The sequence below is a fragment of the Triticum aestivum genome, chromosome 4A, assembly GCF_018294505.1.
Source record: "Triticum aestivum cultivar Chinese Spring chromosome 4A, IWGSC CS RefSeq v2.1, whole genome shotgun sequence".
NCBI classification, from domain to species: domain Eukaryota; kingdom Viridiplantae; phylum Streptophyta; class Magnoliopsida; order Poales; family Poaceae; genus Triticum; species Triticum aestivum.
Window position 1 is genome coordinate 312,074,004 of NC_057803.1, and position 23,137 is coordinate 312,097,140.

Below are 23,137 nucleotides of genomic sequence, written 5' to 3' on the forward strand. Positions count from 1 at the left end.
ACCGACTTTCTCTCGGCCCTACCATAAACATTTCCCAACCAATAATAGGATGTTGTTATCTTTTGCCGACCAACAGTTCGATAGCATTTTGTTTAGCCGAGCAAGATATATTAATACCCAGCCGTTATTTGGCTTGTGCCTTTCCAAACAATATCAATCAAGTTGCATATCTCATTGCAACATAGGATATCCTTATAGGTAAAAGTAACTAACTGAAAGGATGAAGCATTTATGTTTCAATCACGAAGACACCTGATTGGTTACAAAATGAAAGATGCATGTCCAATGTTTCATTGTTTGCTCCATTACACAAAATACCCAATTGACAAGACACCATATAGGTTTACAAAATGATAAAATACACAATGATTTTGCTCCATTACACAAAATGCCTAGCTGACACAAACTGCCATCTTCATGCTTACTTCCTGTTCCTCTTGTATGTCATTCCTACAAAGGATAAAAGGGTGACCGGTGAATTCACGCCTTCATGGAGATAATGGAAAAATGATAATTGTATAAAGCGCCAATGGCAAAAACAAACTGGGATTTAGTATTATAAATACAGGGCATGTTCTAATTAGAATCTGTGATGGGTTAGACATAATAAAGCATGAATGCCACACCGACCCACCATATAGCCTGTATGAATCTCCTCAATCCGCAGACCATGAAGTATATTAAATGGAAAAGGAGCATATGCATCATCTGGCCACAAGGCAACAATTTAGCATGTCCAGACACCCAATTATTGGGAGCAACACATCCACCAAGGGACACATGAAAGTCATTTTTGAAGAAAAGACTGCACTAGTTCTCTTTCTTTTTCTTCTCTGGGGTGGAAAGACCGCACTTTGCTGCACTAGACAGCAATACATTAGGCAAAAATGATTACTATCTAATACACAACTAGAAGTTTCAATGATGAGTGCAGCATGGCCTGGGAAAAGCATTCTCAAAATCCCACATACATCAGGAGGTTATACACACTTTCCCTACGTTAGAAATGAATTTCAATGAGAAGAATCTATCCGAAATCATTTCTAAATGCGGTACTAAGCACATGAGGACATGCAAAATACCAAACAAAAAGTCAAAAAGTATCTGAACTTAAACTGCATCTGACTATTATATTCATAAAAGCATCAGAGAAAAGCATCTATACTTTAGTGCCACAAATTAGATTAAATTGATGACCGTCCTCTGATCTCACTACACTAAGTTGTCACAATTGCGGGACAGATGTGGGCAAATTAACAATGACCTTTTTAGAACTAACTTGCTTATGCCATATGCATGGTAGGATCACCATTAAGCACCTGACTTGCTACTGCTCAGGATTCAGAAACTGAGAAGATTTCTCCTATACAGTAGAAAAATACTGTTAGGTCGAGGAGGTATGCACATAAATTAATTTTCAAATAGATATCAGCGCTTTAAATGGAATATCATGAAGCTTTCCTTCCCCATTAAAAAAACTGGGTGAAATTTATCTAAAGAATGTTCACTTATGATAACCAAGAGAAACTAGTATATGTGCATACAAGTGTTTTAGAAGCAACAAATGGAATATAATAAATTAAAGCCCTTAGCTACAACGCTGGTCCTTTGCTTTAAAAAAACTCGCAAGCATTTCATATGTGAGTGGAGTCCTTCTTTTGTTCAGTCAATCACATGCTGCTAGAAATAATAGAAGACCTTAGCTAGCTTCATGCCATATCTTAAAATGCATCTAAGCTACACCAATATGAGTTGCTCTGCAACGTACAGATAAACAGTAAGAGATGTATTCAAAAATAAGTAACAAATTTCCTCATGGATACAATGGCCTTATAAACCAGAACAGTCTACAGTTGTTAAACCATTCTCATTGCAAAATTGCCAAAAACTAATAAGAAAAATGCAACTGTAACATCTATAGAAAAAGACTGACAATAAATTAGAACCAACTTTTCATATTTAGTCCATTTTCGAAAACTACTGAAGAAAAATAACAAAAATACTACAGCTGGAAATCTATACAAGCGAAAAGGTAAAATTAGAAAACCAATTAATACATATTAACTCTTCATTCCAGAAGTGAACTATTCTAGACGTTTTACAGAACTAGTGAAGAAAATTCACAGAAAATACTACTGTAAACTCTGTAGAAGCATGACTGTAAATTACAATTGCAAACATACGTATTTAATCTTGTTTCCAGAAACTAAAGTAAAGCTATACAAAATTAATGTTCCAAAATTACAAATAAAAGATGTTGTAAGTTTATATAAGCCTAAGAGTAAAACCTCTTAACTGATCTATTCTAGAAGTTACAGAACTACTGAAGCAAATCTATAGTGAAAATAAAACTATAAAATCTTTAGAAGCATGACTGTAGAAATACAAATGGCTAGATATACATGTATTTTGGCTTGATTCCATAAAAAACTGTACTATGTACTACAGAACTAGTGTTGCAAAATTATGGAAAAAATAAGTAGTAAGTCAATACAAGCCTAAGTGTAAAACCACTTAAGAACTGAAATAAGCTACAAGCTTTACTGAACTAGTTTTGCAAAAATACAGAAATACAATAGTAAATCTATACAACCATGAGTGATGCTATGTCTTCCACCCAAAAATCCTTGATTGATGCTATGTCTTCCTACCGAAAATCCTTCTGCTAGAATGGAGCATTGAGACCAACAATTTAACAAACACTTGCATTATGTTACCCTATAGCAAGAAATAAGCAGGAGGGATAGGAACAGGGAAGGACTGGATGTGGGGAGATAAAAAGTAAACGATCCCTTGTTGTTGGTTGGAAAGAGTAGCAAAGCTCCAGCCTCTAGGTCAATATCGTCCTCGTAGAAGTCATCGACGAAGAGGTCTATTTCCGCCCGCTTGCAGAGCCTATGTATGGTGTGTCTCAACTCTCACCTAGTTAAGCGGATGAAGATTTAATATACTCCTATGTTTGCAAGAATTCTAAAATGCTTAACTAAAAATTTGAAACATTAGTATGATTATAGGAAGTAATGAATTTTCGTAGGATACCCTTGTATTAACATTCAAGGATCCTATGAAATAACAAATTACAATTCACAAGCTCTAAAGTTCAGAAATCAATCACAACCAGTGCATAGAAAATTAGCTAACTAAGGTTTGCTGCAACAATACTGAAAGGAATACCTGTAGTATAGAATTTTTTTTGCAATCATAGCATCAAGCTTGTTTTTCTCAAGTTCTCATCCTCTCAAATCCAGAAATCACATTAGCAGTAGCCAGCTCTTAGACTGCATTGCTGGCTACCCCATTAGCAGATAGAGACCCTGTTTTTGACGTTCTGCTTGAGCTTGAGCTCCTTGCTGAAGCACTGCTTGCTTGATAGAAGTACCATCCCAAGTCATGGCTGATCTGAACGGAGAAGGGAAAAGCAAACAAATCAACTAATGGAAACACCGATTGGGGAGGGGTAGAGAGGGGGAGGAGAGTGAGAAGAACACCCACCGTCGGGGGAGGGGAAGCACCAACAGTCAACGGCCAGATCCCTCTTCAAACGAACTGGCTGGCACAGATCTGAGGAAGCCCATGGCGTGGCGGCGATGGTGGCGGCTCCCGGGTGACGAGCGAGGGTGCGAGTGATCTCTCTCGCAGGTGACCCACCTCTCTCTCTCAGCCCCAGATCTGAGAGGGACGGCGGCGTCCACCACCGCGCCTTGGCCTCTCCCTGAACTCCAGCGCACGAGCTAGGGTTAGAAGTGTTTGGGGGCTAAGCAGTGTGATGCAGGAGGATGAAGGAGACAGGGCAGCAACCTTGCTACCACGGTGACGGTGTGCTGGAGACGTTGGGCGGTCGCCGGCGTGCAGGCTGCCAGATAGCTAGCGGTCGGCGGCGAAGGGAGTGCGTGAGAGGATTTGGGTTTGGGGAATTTGGATTTAGTCGAAGGCTGAATGAAAAAAATAGGAGGACGAGGCTTGGCGCTAAGTTTTTGGCCCGCGCGCGCAAAGATGGGCCGGCCCAATTGGCAACCAACAAGTCAGTCGGCATTAATCCCCGACCAACAGTCCGATGAAGATACAAGCTTTCCCGATCGACAGTCCAACATGAAATATCCAAGTATTGCCGACCGACAGTTGGACACGATACATAAGTATTGCCGACCAACAGTTAGTTATAAGTTTTCCCAACCAACAGTCTATTGGCGAAATTGACTTTTCCCAACACACACCAGTAGGGAAATCTGGTGCGTGGTGTAGTGTGTATGCATGTTCCTGTAAGTTAGTGCCACTTTGGGTTCACGACTAGCCATGTCAGCCCGGGTTCATTGTCATATGGATGCTAGCAACACTATCATATACATGAGCCAAAAAGCGCAAACGGTCCCGGGCTTGGTAAGGCGTCACCCGTGGGAATACCGTGCGTGAGGCCGCAAAGTGATGTGAGGTGTTACATGCTAGATTGGTGTGGCATTGGATCGGGGTCCTGACATCAATAACTGGTTTGGCGTCCTTCTGCAAATTTATTTTGTGTTGACATAGAGTGGGACTAATGCCCTTAAGATCATCAAGAGTATATCCAATAGCAGCACGGTGCTTCTTTAGAGTTTTCAATAATCTCTCGTCTTCGCGCTCTGAAAGGTTAGCACCAATAATAACAGGATATATCTTCTTTTCATCAAGGTAAGCATATTTAAACGTATCAGGCAATGGTTTAAGCTCAAACACACGGGATCACCCTTGGGCGGAGGAGGATCCCCTAGGATTTCGACACGCAAGTTGTGTTTCAGAAGAATACTTCATCTATTTCCCTTATTTCATTCATAAACATATCATTTTCATGGTCTAGCAAATATTGTTCTAAAGGATCAGTAGGAGGCACGACAATAGAAGCAAGACCAATAATTTCATTTTTACTAGGCAATTCTTTATCATGGGGTTGTCTACGAAATTTAGCAAAATTAAACTCATGAGACATATCCCCTAAACCAACAGAAACAATATCCTTATTGCAATCTATCTTAGCATTAACAGTATTCAAGAAGGGTCTACCAAATATAATGGAAAAAAATCATCTTGTGGGGAACCGAGAACAAGAAAATCAGTAGGATATTTAACCTTCCCACACAAGACTTCAACATCTCTAACAATCCCAATCGGTGAAATAGTATCTCTATTGGCAGGTTTAACGGTAACATCGATATCTTCTATCTCAGCAGGTGCAATATCATGCATAATTTCTTTGTATAAGGAATGAGATATTGCACTTGCACTAGCACCCATATCACATAAGCCATGATAACAATGATCTCCTATTTTAACAGAAATAACAGACATGCCTACAACAGGTCTATGTTTATTTTTAGCATCAGGTCTAGCAATTCTAGCAGCTTCATTGCAGAAGTAAATAACATGCCCATAAATATTATCGGCCAAGAGATCTTTAACCATAGAAATCTTAGGTTCAACTTTAATTTTCTCAGGGGGTTTAGGTGTCTTAATATTACTTTTGTTAACCACAGTTGAAACTTTAGCCTGATCCTTTATTCTAACAAGGAAAGGTGGTTCTCAATATAAGCAGCAGGAAAAATCGGATCATCGTAAGTGATAGTCTTTTCTTCAACTTTAATATGTGCAACTACTTTTACTTCAATGGGAGGATTATATTTAAACCACTTCTCCTTAGGGATATCAACATAAGTAGCAAAGGATTCATAGAAAGAAGCTATTATCACAGAGTCAAGTCCATATTTAGTGCTAAATTCACGGAAAGCATTGGTATCCATAAAAGATTTAACACAATCAAACTTAGGTGTTATACCTGACTCCTTACCTTCTCGAGGTCCCAATCTTCAGAGTTGCGTTTAATTCTTTCCAATAAATCCCATTTGAATTCAATAGTCTTCGTCATAAAAGATCCAGTACAAGAAGTATCGAGCATGGAGCGATTACTGAGAGAAAGCCGAGCATAAAAAATTTGAATGATCATTTCTCTTGAGAGCTCATGATTGGGGCATGAATATAACATTTACTTAAGCCTCCCCCAAGCTTGAGCGATGCTTTCTCCTTCGCGAGGCCTAAAATTATATATATAATTACGATCACGATGAACAAGATGCATAGGATAAAACTTCTGATGAAATTCCAATTTCAATCGCTTATAGTCCCATGATCCCATATCATCACATAGCCTATACCATGTCAATGCCTCTCCCTTCAAAGATAAAGGGAAGACATTCTTCTTGATAACATCCTTGGGCATACCTGCAAGCTTAAATAATCCACAAACTTCATACACATAGATTAAGTGTAAATCGGGATGCAATGTTCCATCTCCTGCAAAAGGATTAGCTAGCAGTTTCTCTATCATACCCGAAGGAATTTCGAAGTAAACATTTTCAGTAGGTTCAGTAGGTTGAGGAGCAACTCTTTGCTCTACTGGTCGGGGTGAAGATACCCCAAACAAGCCCCTCGAAGGATTATGTTCCATAGTAACAAGTGACAGTAAATTTCAGCACACTATATAAATTTTTTCTTACCAAATTCCACCTACCAAAGGCGCTTCACTCCCCGACAACAGCGCCAGAAAAGAGTCTTGATGACCCAAAAGTGTAGGGGATCTATCGTAGCCTTTTCGATAAGTAAGAGTGTCGAACCCAACGAGGAGCAGAAGGAAATGATAAGCAGTTTTTAGTAAGGTATTCTCTGCAAGCACTGAAATTATCGGTAACAGATAGTTTTGTGATAACGTAATTTGTAACTAGTAGCAAGTAATAAAAGTAAATAAGGTGCGGCAAGATGGCCCAATCCTTTTTGTAGCAAAGGACAAGCCTGGACAAACTCTTATATGAAGGAAAGCGCTCCCGAGGACACATGGGAATTATCGTCAAGCTAGTTTTCATCATGTTCATATGATTCGCGTTCGGTACTTTGATAATTTGATATGTGGGTGGACCGGTGCTTGGGTACTGTCCTTACTTGGACAAGCATCCCACTTATGATTAACCCCCATTGCAAGCATCTGCAACTACAACAAAAGTATTAAGGTAAACCTAACCATGGTATGCAACAGAAGTATTAAGGTAAAACTAACAATGCAGCTGAATATGAGGCTTTACTCCATGGTCTTTGAATGGCTAAGGAAATGAATCTAAGCCAGGTTAAGTGCTTTGGTGACTCGGACCTGGTGGCTCAGCAAGTGTCTGGTACTTGGATTCCAAGGACCCACTCATTGCAGCATATCAGCGAGAAGTAGATATTGTTGCAGGTCATTTCAAGGGTTATCAAGTCGACCATGTGGACCGGTGAAATAATGAAGCTACGGATGCTTTAAGCCGTTTGGGTTCTCAATGTAAACCGGTTCCACCCAATGTCTTTCTGGATGTTTTGCATAACCCGTCGGTCAAGCTACCTACGGAGGAGGATTTGGCCGTTCCTGACCCGGAGGCTCAGTTAGTGGCAGCTCTTCATGTTATCCCGGATTGGACGGTCCCATATTTGGCGTATATGAACCGGGGCGAGTTACCGGAGGACGAAGCCTTGGCCAGGCAGATAATCCGGTGATCCAAGTCAATGACCATTATCAATGGGGAGTTGCATCATTGTAGTGTAATAGGGGCGTTTCAGCGTTGTGTGTCTCCTCAAGAAGGCTGTGAGATTTTGTGTGAGATCCACGAAGGAGATTGTGGTCACCACGCCAGTTCAAAATCCTTGGTAGCTAAGGCTTTTTGTCACGACTTCTATTGGTTGACGGCTCATGCTGATGCTGAGGATTTGGTAAAGAGGTGTGATGGTTGTCAGAAGTTTGCACGTCGCGCTCATGTTCCGGCTCAAGAATTAAGGATGATTCCAATCACTTGACCGTTTGCAACTTGGGGGCTGGATATGGTTGGGCCCTTTAAGAGGTCCAAGGACAAGAAGACCCACCTTCTGGTGGCGGTTGATAAGTTCACCAAGTGAGTGGAGGCAGAGCCAGTTGGTAAGTGTGATGCAGCTACGGTGGTTCAATTCATCAAAAAGGTGATCTTCCGTTTTGGTTTTCCACACAACATCATAACGGATAATGGAACTAATCTGTCCAAGGGTGCTATGGAAGAATTTTGTCAACGTGAGCACATCCGGCTTGACATGTCCTCAGTAGCTCACCCCCAATCTAATGGTCAAGCAGAGAGAGCCAATCAAGAGGTTCTGAGAGGCATCAAGCCACGGCTTATGGTTCCTTTAAAGTGGACGCCGAGTTGTTGGGTGGAGGAGTTACCTTCTGTGTTATGGAGCATCAATACCACACCGAACAGATCTGCGGGTTACACACATTTCTTCATGGTCTACGGAGCAGAGGCGGTTCTCCCTAGTGACATCCGCTATGACTCACACTGTGTGGCAGCTCATGTGGAAGCCTATAATGAGAAAGCGCGTCAGGATTCACTGGACCTGTTAGATGAGGAGTGTGATATTGCAGCGGCTTGTTCGGCGATTTACCAGCAAGACCTGTGTCGTTATCACAGCCGTCGGGTTAAAACCAGAACTTTTCAACAAGGCGATCTGGTGCTCCGGCTCATCCAAGATCAGACTGATATGCACAAGTTGTCCCTGCCTTGGGAAGGACCTTTTGTGGTCAGCAAAAATCTGCACAACGGATCATACTACCTTATCGATGTTCGAGAGCACAAAGACTCACGTAAATCGGAGGAGGGGACCCAATGGACATGGAATATATCTCATCTTCGGCCTTACTATACTTGATCCATAGGCTCTTCTTCTGTACATAGTTATGACAATGTATATATTATGATCAATATAATAAACTGGAGCCTCAGCTAAAGCGGGGTCTCTGTTGTTACATGGGGGCTTCTGTTTATAAAGCGGAGTTTTGTCTACCCATTGATCCGGCTTATATAGCCATATATATAAAAAATCACTTGGGGGATTGGTCGTATTCGAACCATAGCTACACCTCTTGATCGGCATAAGGCCACCAGAGAAATCACTTGGGGGCTTGGTTGTGTTTGAGGCATAGCTACACCTCTTGATCGGCTTAAACCAAAAGGAAATCACGTGGGGGCCAAAGAGAGTGTTGCAAAAGCACAACTCAAACATAGGCACCTACTGAGCACAGCTCAAATGTTGCTTGGGGGCTCCATGCTTCTCAAAGAACAAAGAGTTTGCACCCTTGCAATAGGCTATCAAGCCATGCTTGGAAGCCAGGTGTATTCACCTAAAACCCCGGGTTATCCTGCCTTTTTTAAGTAAGCCACTCCATCCAGGTAATCCTGGTATGACCCACCGAACGTTTGACAAGTCAATCTCATAGACCCTAAACTTGTCAAAGTTAAAACGACGATTGGTTAATGTGAGGTCCATCTTAAAAGGCTTTGTAAAATGATTTAACTCAGTGGCCTGGCAGCCCATGAAAAGCCTCGCATGTTCTTCTTATGTTTTTATTTGCCAAGTTCTTTCTCCTTTGATGAGGTTTATAATATCTTATGATAAACCGGCATTTAATAACCCAGATTGGCTTTCAACTATAAGTTGTCAGTACATGATCAGTTATAATCTGGTGCTGATTAACCCGGTTTGGCTTTGACTATAAGTCGCCAGTATAATATAAGAATAATCCGGTGTTTGTTACAACCCGGCATGGTTTTATTATAAGCTAGCAAAGTAAGCAAGAGTTATCTGTATTCAAGATTTGGGTTATCACCCTTCCGACAAAATGTTGGTAAGCCAACGATGTGATTCAATATCATAGGTATGATATATTTCATATTTGATTATTATTATTTACAGCCTGGTTATAAACCTGGGTTATATGTTGGGCATTATGACCCGCCTGGCGATAAACCGCCAGGGCACTTTATACTTGTCATATGCAGAAACAGATTCCACAAAGTTACTAAGGATCATAAGCAGACATAAATTATGGCGGATTAACAGTATCAGGCAAAAGTGAATATGCACGATGGCATAGAGACCAAGTGTTTAAACTAGCCTATTACAAGGCGCTTTAACACCCAAAAGGATAACTGTTTTTCAAGCAACAGATTGCAGTATGCAGAGGGCTACACCGGCCTCCGGATCATGATTCTTCGGGCTGACTTGATGGCTGCGGATCATCCTGTGTTGGTTCACCCTCCTCCTCTATACCCAACAGCTGGAAGTCAATGGTTGTCCAGTCGATTCCAGTTAGGGCCTTGAATACAGCTTCATCGCTTATAAGGGTGGAGGGGTCAACATCAGGGGCATAGGTATGCTTATGGATTGGCGGGATAAGATCTTCTACATCATGAGTTGGCGCAGGATGTCATGTGTTGTCAGTATCATAAACCGGCTGATAATGAGAAAGATCTGTTTCTTCGGCCAATTTGCTTGCTAGGGAGCGCATTTCCTTGGTCAACCTTCGAAGATCATCATTGTTAAATTCTGAACCGTCTTCCCATAGGCTCGGATAGCCACTTCCTATATCTGCTGATCAAGATCTGGTATCCAAGCTTTAGCCCGGATTCGCGCAGTTAGAGCATCTGACCTTGCAGCAGATCTTTTTAACTCGACCAACCGGGCAGGTAACATTGACAGCTTAGTGTTTCCTTGATCAAGGTTGGGGGCGGTTTGTTATGAGCAGCAGTGCAAATGGCCCGTTGAGCGCCGGAATATAATTGCTCTATCAGAGTATAGGCAGCCTTTAGCTTCTTCTGCATATCAGAGCCCAGATGGATGATGCGGGATCCTGCATCATGGCACATATTGATAAACCGGCAGATTATGGGACAAATACATGTTGAAGCTTATCATAAAGGTACTTACCAAACACATCAGTGGTCATGGCATTGATTTGTCGCTTCAAGCCAATCAACTCTTCTGTTACCGGTTTAAGAGCTGCTTCAACATCCTCCGTCCGTTTTAGCATAGTTTCTTTTTTAGCAGCCCATGTCGCCCGTTCGCTCTTGAAGCCTTCCTTCATTTGTTCCATGGCGGTTAAAGCGCCAGTCAGCTCCTCTTTAGCCTTGGAGGTTTCATCTTGTTGGGACTTAATGTTTTCTTGAAGGTCGGCGATTTGAGATTCTTTCTGGCTAAGATCAGCCTGCAAGCGACATTTTATAAGTCAGTAGTGCATATTGGAAGTCCCAAGCACATAACAAGTTATATACTTGGCACTTGGGGGCTAATGCATATGGCTTTTCTCAAACTGACATTTTAAGTCCCAAGCACATAACAAGTTATATTCTTGGCACTTGGGGGCTAATGTATATTTGCTTCATCAACCGGTTTATAGAGATGGTTATCAAGAATTTTGGAAGCTTCATCACAGGAAGGTACCGATTTATCCTAAAGGTGTAAACCGATCACTCGGGCTACACAAGCAAACTTGTAGGATTCTACTTTAAAAGTCCCGGTTCATCATAAAATGATAAACCGGCCTTTGGGGGCTACACAGGCAACAATTGAAGTATTATGAAGTCCCGATTCATGTTGATATCATAAACCGGCCCTTGGGGGCTGCTGGAGTTGATAGTAGAAATGGAACAAGAGAAACAGTTATGAAGAGTTAAATAGTGTTTACCTCATATCGCTCCTTCATCAGGCCTACTAAAACGGCTTCATAGTCACGGCTGGTATACAGGCGGTTCAAGAAGTCAGAATGAATCTCCTGGGCAGTCAGGTGGGCATAGCTGGATAAGTCTGCCTTCCAGTTGCCTTTATCCATAACAACAAATTCTTCCTTGGCACTATGCTTTGATAAACCGATAGGATTGCCAGGGGTGGTATGGCCAACACCGGTAATCATGATGTCATCTATGTTATCTTCAGCAGTCTTGGCTGGGCTCGGCGGTTTATCAGCCGCTTTCGCTGGGCTCGGTGGTTCAGCAGTCTGGCTCATTGGATCTGTTTCCATCGGTTCAGCAAATGTATCATGGTGTTCTAATGGTGGATCATCATGTATGTCATCAACGTTCGTCTCGAACTATTCTATGTTATCTTCAGCCCGGTTATCATCAGCCGGGTTATCATCCGCTGGTTTATTCAACTTGGTCTTTTGCTGGGCCTGGCCTTGGCTCTGAAAGGAAAAGATATAAAAGTTAGTATAACATGCAAGTATAAAGCGACAAAAGATTAAGTTCAGAGTGTTTACCCAGGAACAGTCTTAAAAGGAGGGAGTTGTGTGGTCGTTGACTCGCCAGATGATGAATGAGGCGTTCCCTGATAATTTGAATCGGATGGATTAAGAGGTTGTCGGAAATAGCCTGCCTTGGGATAAGAAGTATCAGAAGTATGTGAGACCTCATATTGACGTTTCCGAACCGGAGTGTTCGGTAAACCGGCTGAAGTGACCACTTGGCCGCTTTGCCGGGTTGTGCCTCGAGCTTCGTGTTGCTGCTTCTTCAAAAGAAAGTTTGGGTCCAAGTGAGATAGGGGGTGAAAAAATCTTACTTTCCGGCTTGCTTGACGGATTTTCTGTGTTGGTAGAGGATTTGAACCGGAGGAAACAATAATTACCTCTATGACATCGGCTTGGCTGCCTTCAGCGTCATCCTGATAATATTCATTGTCAATGAGGTGTATGAAAAGCGAACCAAGAGAGTCAAGTTCTACCTCTGAGTCCGGATTATCCGGGTCATCATCAACATTCGGTTCAGAGGGTTCAGCGCTTTTCTTCTTGGCAGGTTTTTTTAGTAACCTTGGTCTTGGGGCGAGGTGTCTTGGTCAGTTTATCTTGTGGCTTCTTCTTCCAGAACGGACCATCACCCTATCAAAAATGGACAAAATTTTGAGAGAATATTTAAAAAGGATCAAGCTAAAATAAAAGGTTATATGATTCTTATAGCTGGAGGTTTATTCAAAGTGCAGAAAGGACTTAGCCCTGTCTTGCTGCAAACAGCCTCTGGTTCATTCAGTATTTTCTTGACAGTCTCATTAACTTCAGCCTCTGTTAGCTGAATATTAATATGGCGTTGAGGATCTTTCAAGTCCCCTGTGTACTCACACATTAAATCAGGGCACCGGCTTAAAGGCAGAATGCTCCAGGATATCCAGCAGCGAACAAAGTCAACTCCTATTAAATTGTTTGCCATAAAGGATCTGAGCTTTGAGAGTTGTGCTGCGTAGTTGGATCGTTCCTTTGCAGTCAGCCTCTGACGAAATGGATGTGTGTTGCTAAGTCGGTGAGGACGATAACCCGGCAGAGGATTCTCATCAGTTGGAGACGTTTCTCGGCAATAAAACCAAGTCTGATTCCAATCCTTGGGGTGACTATGAAGCTTGGCGTGAGGGAAACTAACATCCTTCCTTTTTGAATAGCCATTCCGCCAAGTTCAGTATTGGGTCCGTCTGTAAACTCTGTACGACAGTTCAAATAGAAGAAATCCCTGAACAGTTCAACGGTGGGATCTTCTTGAAGATAAGCCTCGCAAAATACTTGGAAATTGCAAACATTGGACACAGAGTTTGGTCCAATGTCTTGAGGATGGAGTTGGAAGCTAGCAAGCACATCTCGGAAAAAATTGATCCGGGCGGGCTAAACCCTCGACCCAGGTGGTCAACGAACACGACTACTTCTCCATCCTTGGGCCCAGGAGGATTTTCCGGACCGGGGGCCCTCTAGTGGATGACATCTTCCTTTGCTAAAATGCCGGTTGCAACACATCCGGTTAGTTGCTCTTCGGTAACCCGGGAAGGGACCCAGTTACAAGCATAAAATTGTTTGGCCATTTCAAATGAAAAGCTGGAAAAAGATCAAATGCCAGTTGAGGGTTTATGACAGACAAGCATAAAACGACGCAAGATCAGAAGGAGAAGCCAGAGGTTGATGCACATTGTTAAAATGGAGCCTGACATTGGAGGGGTTACAAAGAAAAACGAATCGGCAGTTTAATAGGGGACTAATGGTACCTGCTAGATTATCATTTTCTACCTGTCGGGTTATTATTTTCTAAAAATGGGATGGAAGGTACAGATCTGAAAATGTCAAAGTAAGGGAGAAAAAGTTTCACAGATCGATATGGTAATTTCAGATCTGCAGCATATCAGTAAATCAAAGTATATTTAGTCTCATAATACAGGTGTTTAAATAGTTCATCATGTCCAGATGGGTTTTTTCCATACGAAGAAGATGTTCTAAGGATGCAAAAAGGAATTATACTTGTGACTGCGCAAGAAGATGTCGGATCTGAGATTGCCATTTACGCTACGGAGATGAACAAAGAAGAACAACTTCGAGCTTTGATGAACACTGAAACCCTAATGGCAGATCTAGAGCAAGGAAAAGGGAAACTCACTATTGCTAACAGAACAGGGAAGGCGCGCCACGTTTCTCTGGTATGTTCAGGTTGATGCAGCGGTTGGAGATAAAGATGAGGGCGGAGCTTGACGACGACGGCTGCGAGTAAGGGTCAGGTCGGTGCAAGGAAGAAGAAGCGAGGAAGCACGAGGGTGAAAATGAAAAGGACCCCCCGGTCTTATTTATAAGGTGAAGGGATAAGTGACAGAGCTGTCGCCTCGATTGTCGGAGGCTCATTAATGAAGGTGAGATATATGCAATTTTTAATAATAGGTGACGTCATGGTGGTTTATTACAAACCTGGAAGATGACATCATGGCGGTTTACAAGATTTATGCGAAGGTGCTGAAGGAGGAATTTTCTAAGTGTTGAAGATTGACATGAACAGGTTCAAATCAATCTGGGGCCTAATGTTGGGGATATTACTACTAAGTATAAACCAGCCATGAGGGGTCGGATTATGCCCACAATGAGTTAGTCATGTTTAAAGCCCATGAAGACAAGAAGTATGGCACTTTACGGAGGAGATCTAATATCAAGGCCCAGGGCCAAAAGGCAGATTAGGGCCCGTAGACATAAACCGCCATATGATATGTAACTTATGTTGTAAGACAAGGAAAGGTCGAAACCGAGCCGGGCACATCTATGAGCCGGCCTCGGGATTCTGTAAACCGCCGGGCGTCAACCTGTGTATATAAACGGATGACCCGGCGGCGGTTTAGGGACAACAAACAATAACTCGAGAGCCAGGCAAAGCGGATTCGCTCCCTGGTCATCGAAACCCTAGCAATTCCATCACAACTGGAGTAGGCTTTTACCTTCACCGTAAGGGGCCGAACCAGTATAATTCCTTGCGTCCCTTGTTCCTCTTTAACCCCTTTAAGCTAACCCGTCACAATGGCTCCATGACTAAGTCCTTTCACTAGGACATCTGTCGTGACAATTCCACGACACATAGCAAGAAACATATGGATCCAAATCAGCCCCTTACGAAGCAACGCATAAACTAGGGTTTAAGCTTCTGTCACTCTAGCAACCCATCATCTACTTATTACTTCCCAATGCCTCCTGCTAGGCCCAAACAATGGTGAAGTGTCATGTAGTCGACGTTCACATGACACCACTAGAGGGATGACAACATACATCTCATCAAAATATCGAACGAATACCAAATTCACATGACTACTTATAGCAAGACTTCTCCCATGTCCTCAGGAACAAACATAACTACTCACATAGCATATTCATGTTCATAATCATAGGGGTATTAATATGCATAATGGATTTGAACATATTGTCTTCCGCCAAGTAAACCAACTAGCATCAACTACAAGGAATAATCAACACTACTAGCAACCCACAGGTACCAATCTGAGGTTTGGATACAAAGATTGGATACAAGAGATGAACTAGGGTTTGAGATGAGATGGTGCTGGTGAAGATGTTGATGGAGATTGACCCCCTCCCGATGAGAGGGTTGTTGGTGATGATGATGGTGATGATTTCCCCCTCCTGGAGGGAAGTTTCCCCGGCAGAACAGCTCTGCCGGAGCCCTAGATTGGTTCCGCCAAGGTTCCGCCTCGTGGCAGCGGAGTTTCGTCCCGTGAGCTAGCTTATGATTTTTTCTCGGGCGAAAGACCTCATATAGCAGAAGATGGGCATCAGAGGGCCACCAATGGGCCCATGAGGTAGGGGGCGCTCCCAGGGGGGGTAGGCGCGCCCCCCATCCTCATGGACGGTGGGTGGCCCCCCTCAGGTACTTCTTTCGCCCAATATTTTTTATATATTCTGAAACGTGCTCCCGTGCAATTTTAGGACTTTTGGAGATGTGCGAATAGGTCTCTAATATTTGCTCCTTTTCCAACCCAGAATTCCAGCTGCGGGCATTCCCCCTCTTCATGTAAACCTTGTAGAATAAGAGAGAATAGGCATAAGTATTGTGACATAATGTGTAATAACAGCCCATAATGCTATAAATATCGATATAAAAGCATGATGCAAAATGGACGTATCAACATGATTATAGTCCTTCCTAAGATAAACCTCCCAGACATCACATTTGGCCCTTAGCATCTCTCTATTGATCACAATAACATGACCAAGGTTGCTACAACAGACTTCTCTCGATGAATCCCAGATATCCATGACTTCTTTTGCTTATCCTTCACCTCCCACAGCATCCAGGGTAGAGAGACAATACCCTAGAAAAGGTTTGCCATCCCCTCCAGTCCTCCCCGTGACATGTCGCGTGGTGACCGTGTAGCTGGCACGCCCGCGCACGTGCTTTGCTCGTTGTGGCCGTGTCCAGGACGTCGCCTAGCTCTAGTCCCTCTCCCTCTCGTCGTCTTCACGCGCGTGACCATGTCCAACAGCTCGCCCGTGTCGTCCTCTTCTCCCTGGACCCCTCCCACCTCCGGCAGCTCGCTCGGTGGCACTCGTCGCCACGCGCCCATGGACGCGTTGTAGCCGGCCATCATCTTCCTCCTTTGGCTCTTTCTTCCCATGCCCCATGGCCTCCTCTGCCCCATGAGCTTTCCCTCTGTTCCTCCCCGTCGCCTACTGATAATCCCCAAGTGTAGGGAATCATCGTAGCAATTTCCAAAGGTGGAAGTGATAAGTATGGAGTGTCGAACCCACAAGGAGCTAAAGGTAAGATCAATATTCTCTCAAGCCATATCTGCCACTGATACGGCTCTACGTATACCGAACGTTTGCTTCCAACTAGAAATGAGAAATAAAACTACGTTGTGGGTATGAAGAGGATAACTTTGCATGATATCGGAGAGCTAAAATATTAAAGTAGGTGTTGTTATCATAAAGTTAGAATATATTACTAAATATTATAAATAGCGAGTGTGGAATAATGGTGGATCGGTATGCGGATTTGTCCTAGGCAATTTTTAACAAGACCGATAGTCGTCATTGCAATTTCATATGAGGGAGAGGCATAAGCTAACATACTTTCTCTTCTTGAATCATATGCACTTATGATTGGAACTCTAGCAAGCATCTGCAACTACTAAAGATCGTTAAGGTAAAACCCAACCATAGCATTAAAGCATCAAGTCCCCTTTATCCCATACACAACAATCCCCTAACTCGGGTTTGTGTTTCAGTCACTCACCAACCCACTATAAGCGAATCATGAACGTATTGTAACACCCTACAACGGGAATCCCTCATGCTTGCGCGACACGGAGGACACCATAGGACAGCACCAAAATAAAACATACAACTCGTACCAATCTAGATCATCAATCAACCCAAGGACAAAAGATATCTACTCAAAACATCATAGGATGGCAACACATCATTGGATCATAATATGTGGCATAAAGCACCATGTTCAAGTAGGGATTACAAAGGGGTGCGGGAGAGTGGACCACGTAAAAGAGATGAGGATGGTGATGTTGATGAAGACGATCACCGCGGTGATGGTTCCCCTCTCGATGGCACTCCGGTGCCATCGAGAGAGAGAAGGAGAGGTTCTCCCCCTTGTGCTTCCTCCTCCATGGCCTCGCCCCTGGATGGGGAGAGGTTCTTCCTCTAGTCCTTGGCCTTCATGACGATGATGGCCCCTCCGGGATCCTCCTCCATGCCCTCCGGTGATGATGGCCCCCTCCGGCAGCGTGCCGGAGAGGTCCTAGATTGGTTTTCGATGGCTACGGAGACTTCTGGCGGCGGAACTCCCGACCTAGGTTATTTTCTGGAGGTTTCTGTATTTATAGGAATTTTTGGCGTCGGTCTCACGTCAAGAAGGTGCCCGAGTCGTCCACGAGGCAGGCCCACGCGCCTGGGGGTGGGCGCGCCCCCGACCCTCGTGGACGGCCCGGGACTCTTCTGGCCCTACTCTTTTACTCCGGGGTCTTCTTTTGGTCCATAAAAATCGTCAAAAATTGGCACGTCAATTGGACTCTGTTTGGTATTCCTTTTCTGTAAAACTAAAAAACAAGGAAAAAACAGAAACTGGCACTGGTCTCTAGGTTAATAGGTTAGTCCCAAAAATCATATAAAATAGCATATACATGCATATAAAACATCCAAGGTTGATAATATAATAGCATGAATACTTCATAAATTATAGATACGTTGGAGACGTGTCATCTACCTCCGAGCTCGTGCGCGTGCACACGCGTCCGCGGCTTCGGCCACGCGTCCACGGTGATGCCAGCTCGACCTCCTCTCCCATCGGCTATATAAGTCATGCCCAAGCCTCCCCGTCCTCACCAGCCACTCCTCCACCTCCCGGGACCCCGCCCCGCTACTCTCCGAGCCTCTCGAGCTCTCCCCGCCCCCCATGGCCGCTGTGTCTGCCGTTGGCCTCGGCCTAAATTCCAGTGAGCCCGGGCTTCTCTGTCCATTCCACCACCACCAGAGACCTCCACATCCACCCTAGATCCACCCCAGCGCTCCCCATCCTCCTCCAATGGCCTCTGCCACGAGTTCTCCGGTGACCGAAGCCTCTGTCCGCTGCAGTCGCGGCCCTCCTCGACGTCGATCTCCTCGAGATGTTTGGATGGTCCAGGGCGACGCGGCTCGGACCGCTGAGCACGCTGGTAGGTCGTCGTCGTTGTCGAGGCAGACGGCCTCTCCTCTGCCTCAGCGCGCCGTCGGGGGAAGAAGAAGGAAGCACGGGGGAGAGAGAAGACGCGGTGCGACCCGCCTGTCATCAACCCAGAGGCCGGCCCCGCCTTCGCCACGCTGGATAAGTGGAGGTGTAATACACTGGATTACGTCTTCGCTTATCAAAAGCCTATTCCTCTTCTACTTCAGCCCAAAACGCGCTTTCACTTCCATGAAAGCGTATTTCCAGGAGTGCATTTTCAGTTTTCCAGTTAGGGGCCCGTTTGTGAAGATTTTTCTTATAGATAGGTCCCTGGCAGAAAAACAATCATAACTTTTTGCTCAGAACTCCAAATGAGGTGATTCCAAAGCCCACTCCTTCGTCTCATCGAGCCCGTTCTGTTGGTATCATTTTCATGATGATGTCACATTATGAAAATGACCATTTTGCCCTTGCTCTTAATCAACCCCCTCCGAGAGAGAACTGTTTCCGGTGATTCTTTCCGCGAGCTTCTCGCACTTCTTCCCGATAAATCCATCCCTCCCAGGCAAGCCACACGCTCCACCTACATGAATGCAATGCAATAACATGGTTTATTTATTTGAACTTATTTAAAATATTGCTTTAGCTACATGACTATGTGCATGGCAGTTCTTGGAGTTGTTCTGGTCTTGCTATTGCCATGCTAGTGTTTGGATTGCTAGGATTTATGCTTGTAGTTGATGGATATCATGTTGCCATTGGATTATTAGTGGCTAGTATTATTTTCATTGTGATGGTAGTTGATATTATGTTTTGGAGTATGATGTTGGATATGATGCTTGCATGTGGACCTTAGCTAGAGAGTTTGTTCTTGCTATTGGAGTAGTAGCATTATCGTTCTTGGATTCAGCATGCTCTCGGTATTTTGTTATCGTCGGAGATTATGATATGACTAGGTTATGCTTTGGATTATTTGTTGGATATTCCTATGACTTGATTGTCAGATGGATATATGATATCGGAGTATCAGATCTACCTTGGGGATAAATTCCGTCATTAAGTTGGCCAGGTGCAACCGAACTGAGCTTTTCCAGTGCAACCACATCTGCCTTTATGGGAAGGCCCTAATGCGGTCTATTGTCATGTCTCTCACCGGTGCCTCCAACGAGGAAAGGTTATGGGCGCACGCTACCCTCATTAGGTAGCGGACATAAGCCTTGTGTGCCCATTGTTGTTGTACCCGGGTTATCCCCGTTTGGGACAATTTTGTTTTACCACGATGGTGGTCGGCCATGTAGGTGGCGGATGTCACGAGTTGACATTGGGGCCACCCATGACTTAGCCCAAAGGGGAGTTTGTCGGAGTGGCCGGGAGAGTGTCATGGCGGTTGTCGGTGTCAAAACCGGTGGATCTCGGGTAGGGGGTCCCGAACTATGCGTCTAAGGTTGATGGTAACAGGAGACAGGGGACACGAAGCTTTACCCAGGTTCGGTCCCTCTTGATGGAGGTAATACCCTACGTCCTGCTTGATTGATATTGATGAATATGAGTATTACAAGAGTCGATCTACCACGAGATCGTAATGGTTAAACCCTAGAAGTCTAGCATGTATGACTACGGTATTGAGTATCCCCTATCCGGACTAAGTCCTTCGGTTTATATAGACACCAGGGGGATCTAGGGTTACATAGAGTCGGTCACATAATATGGAATCTTCATAGTTGTTCGCCAAGCTTGCCTTCCATGCCAAGGAGAGTCCGATCCGGACACGGGTACAGTCTTCGGTCTTCATATCTTCACAGCCCATCAGTCCGGCCCATAGATAACAGGCCGGACGCCCGAGGACCCCTTAGTCCAGGACTCCCTCAGTAGCCCCTGAACCTGGCTTCAATGACAAGGTATCTGGCGCATAGTGCTATCTTCGGCATTGCAAGGAGGGTTCCTCCTTTCGAAATCCCGAATAGTCTTCAAACAAATTGATTGTATCCAGACCTGTAACACACACCGCACACAACCATAGAGAGAATATAATAACACACGAGCCCCATCCGCTGACAACTTTAGTAATGTGACGTCACGCCTGTCCGGTTATAATTTCAAACCGTTTTTTGCCCCACGTTTCGAGACGCGGTTGTCATTGGCATGTCTTGTCAAAGCAGATATCGTGTCCCCTTATCACGGGATTCTCATCAATACGGGTGTGTCCCAACTGTGCCATTTACACAGCCTCGGGAGCAGGCGAATGGGGGGCGTTCAATATTCACCACCCTTATAAGGAGATAAGATTCCCCTTTCTTCCCCCACGCTTTCCTCCAGCCTCTTCGTCCTCGAGCTCCAACGCCCAAGTCCTCATTCAAACCAGCACCCAATGATGTCCGGATCCGGAGCCGGCGGCAAGTGGATGACCTCCTCTGTTAAGAGGGAAAATATAGAGGAGCTCTGAGAGGCCGGATATCTGGCCAAGGAGATCGTTCACCGACTCCTGATCGAGGGACAGATCATCCCCACCCCCGAGCCTCATGAGAGAGTGGTGTTCCTCACACATTTTGTCTGCGGGCTGGGATTCCCTCTCCACCCGTTTGTTTGCGGATTGATGTTTTATTATGGGCTAGACTTCCATGATCTAGCCCCTAACTTTATCCTCAACATCTCGGCATTTATAGTCGTGCGCGAGGCCTTTCTCCGCATTCCACCTCACTTCGGCCTATGGCTGAAGACCTTTAATGTGAAGCCAAAGGTGGTGAGAGGCCAACAGGCAGAATGCGGAGGAGCTATGTTGGGTAAGATGCCCAATGTCACCTGGCTCGAAGGTTCTTTTGTGGAGATGGTGAAGGGGTGGCAATCAGGGTGGTTCTACATCACCGAGCCACGCGACACTAACTGGACGGCGGCCCCCCAATTCCAATCCAGATTTCTGATGCGGCTCACCTCCTGGCAAGAGAAGGGCCTAACCTGGGGTGCTCCGGGCGAGCTGACAGGGCTCCATACGTGCGTCCAGAACATGATATCCAGAAAGATTAAGCTTATCAATGTGATCCAGGTTACGCTCATCTGCCGGATCCTCCCGTGCCAACGCCAGACTTGTTATTTATGGGAATTCGATACGACCAAGCACCAGACGCTGCTAGAGCTCTTCGGCACAACGCACGAGGATATCTGGAAAGTGCTCTTCAAGGCCGGTGAGATGCCACCGCCTACAACCAAGGATCGTGGGCTTATCTCAAAGCGCCAAGCTAATTCGGTAAGTTTCTTCACGCTCTCAAGGCATAACCTTTACTAGCGTATTGTGAGAAAGAAGTCTAAGCTCTCCTATCAATTTTTTCCGTAGGCCTGGGTCGACATAGCGAGGCGGATTAACTGTCCAGCCCCGCTATCCGAAGACGAAGAGACCCCACTCCTGATGAAGATGTTGTTCTCGACGCCTTATGACATGCCAGAAAAGAAGACCAAAAAGGCAGCCAAGGGGACCAGGAGTGGCCTTCGTTGAAAGGATTCTTCGGAACTATCGTCCGAAGACGAGACTGACCCTTCGGTCACCGAAGACGGCGACGAGGAGGAGGAGGAAGACAACTCCCCCCCAGATGGGGGAAGGAAGAAAAGGGTGGCCTCCACAAACCTGGAGGCGAAGGCACCTAAGAGGGGGAAGGCCTCCCTCGTAGATAACTCCGCGTGGGATGTCGACAGCAGTCCGGAACGAATGCCCCGAACCAAGCCTCAGGCCGCTTCGTAAGTACCCAAGACCTTATGCTCGTCCAAATGTTTGGCCCTTCCCCTTTGCAATATTAATATGTTTAATTTATGCTATTGCAGTCCGGCCCGCGACGGTTCTCCGCAGTCCTTGATAGAGGGCCCGCTAGATTCAAAGGAGATGGCTAGCGTGTCGCCACCACCTGCTCACTCTGCCTCGCCCAAGGGTGATGACGAGGTGGTGTCCCAAAGGGCCTTCCCCAACAAAGGGGAGGCTCCGGAGATCGTCAGGGCGGCGTCCAAGGGTGATTCCATGGCCACCGGACACATGGGGGAAGAAACCCCCATGGAGACTGATGGTGGGGGCCGAGTTCCATTCGGCCCTTAGCCGGATATCATTTCGGAGACCTGTATGGCTCCGGAGTCTAGCGAACGACCTTCCCCGAAAGGAGGGGGTGTGCCTGTTATGCTGGTGACCTCTGTCCGATCAGAGGCACCGGACGATCTACTGGAAGCGCTGCGAGACGCTTCCATTGTAGATGAGCATCGTGCCCTCATGGGTACGGTGATCAAAAAGGTTCAGTCTACCAAAAGTGGACCGACTGAAGCCTGCACTAGCCTTTTAACAGGCTTTAAGGTAATAATAATTG

The 23,137-nt window shown here is 45.0% G+C and overlaps 1 long non-coding RNA gene across 1 annotated transcript; it reads right to left on the bottom strand.

The window, feature by feature from the left end:
• Positions 1-215: 215 nt before the first annotated feature.
• LOC123086017 (uncharacterized) lies at positions 216-3,950 on the bottom strand. Its single transcript, XR_006440283.1, has 5 exons — positions 3,799-3,950; positions 3,493-3,712; positions 3,175-3,399; positions 635-2,922; positions 216-450 (listed from the first exon to the last, which is right to left on the bottom strand). It is a non-coding gene; the product is annotated as an uncharacterized lncRNA (long non-coding RNA).
• Between the last annotated feature and the right edge of the window lie 19,187 nt (positions 3,951-23,137).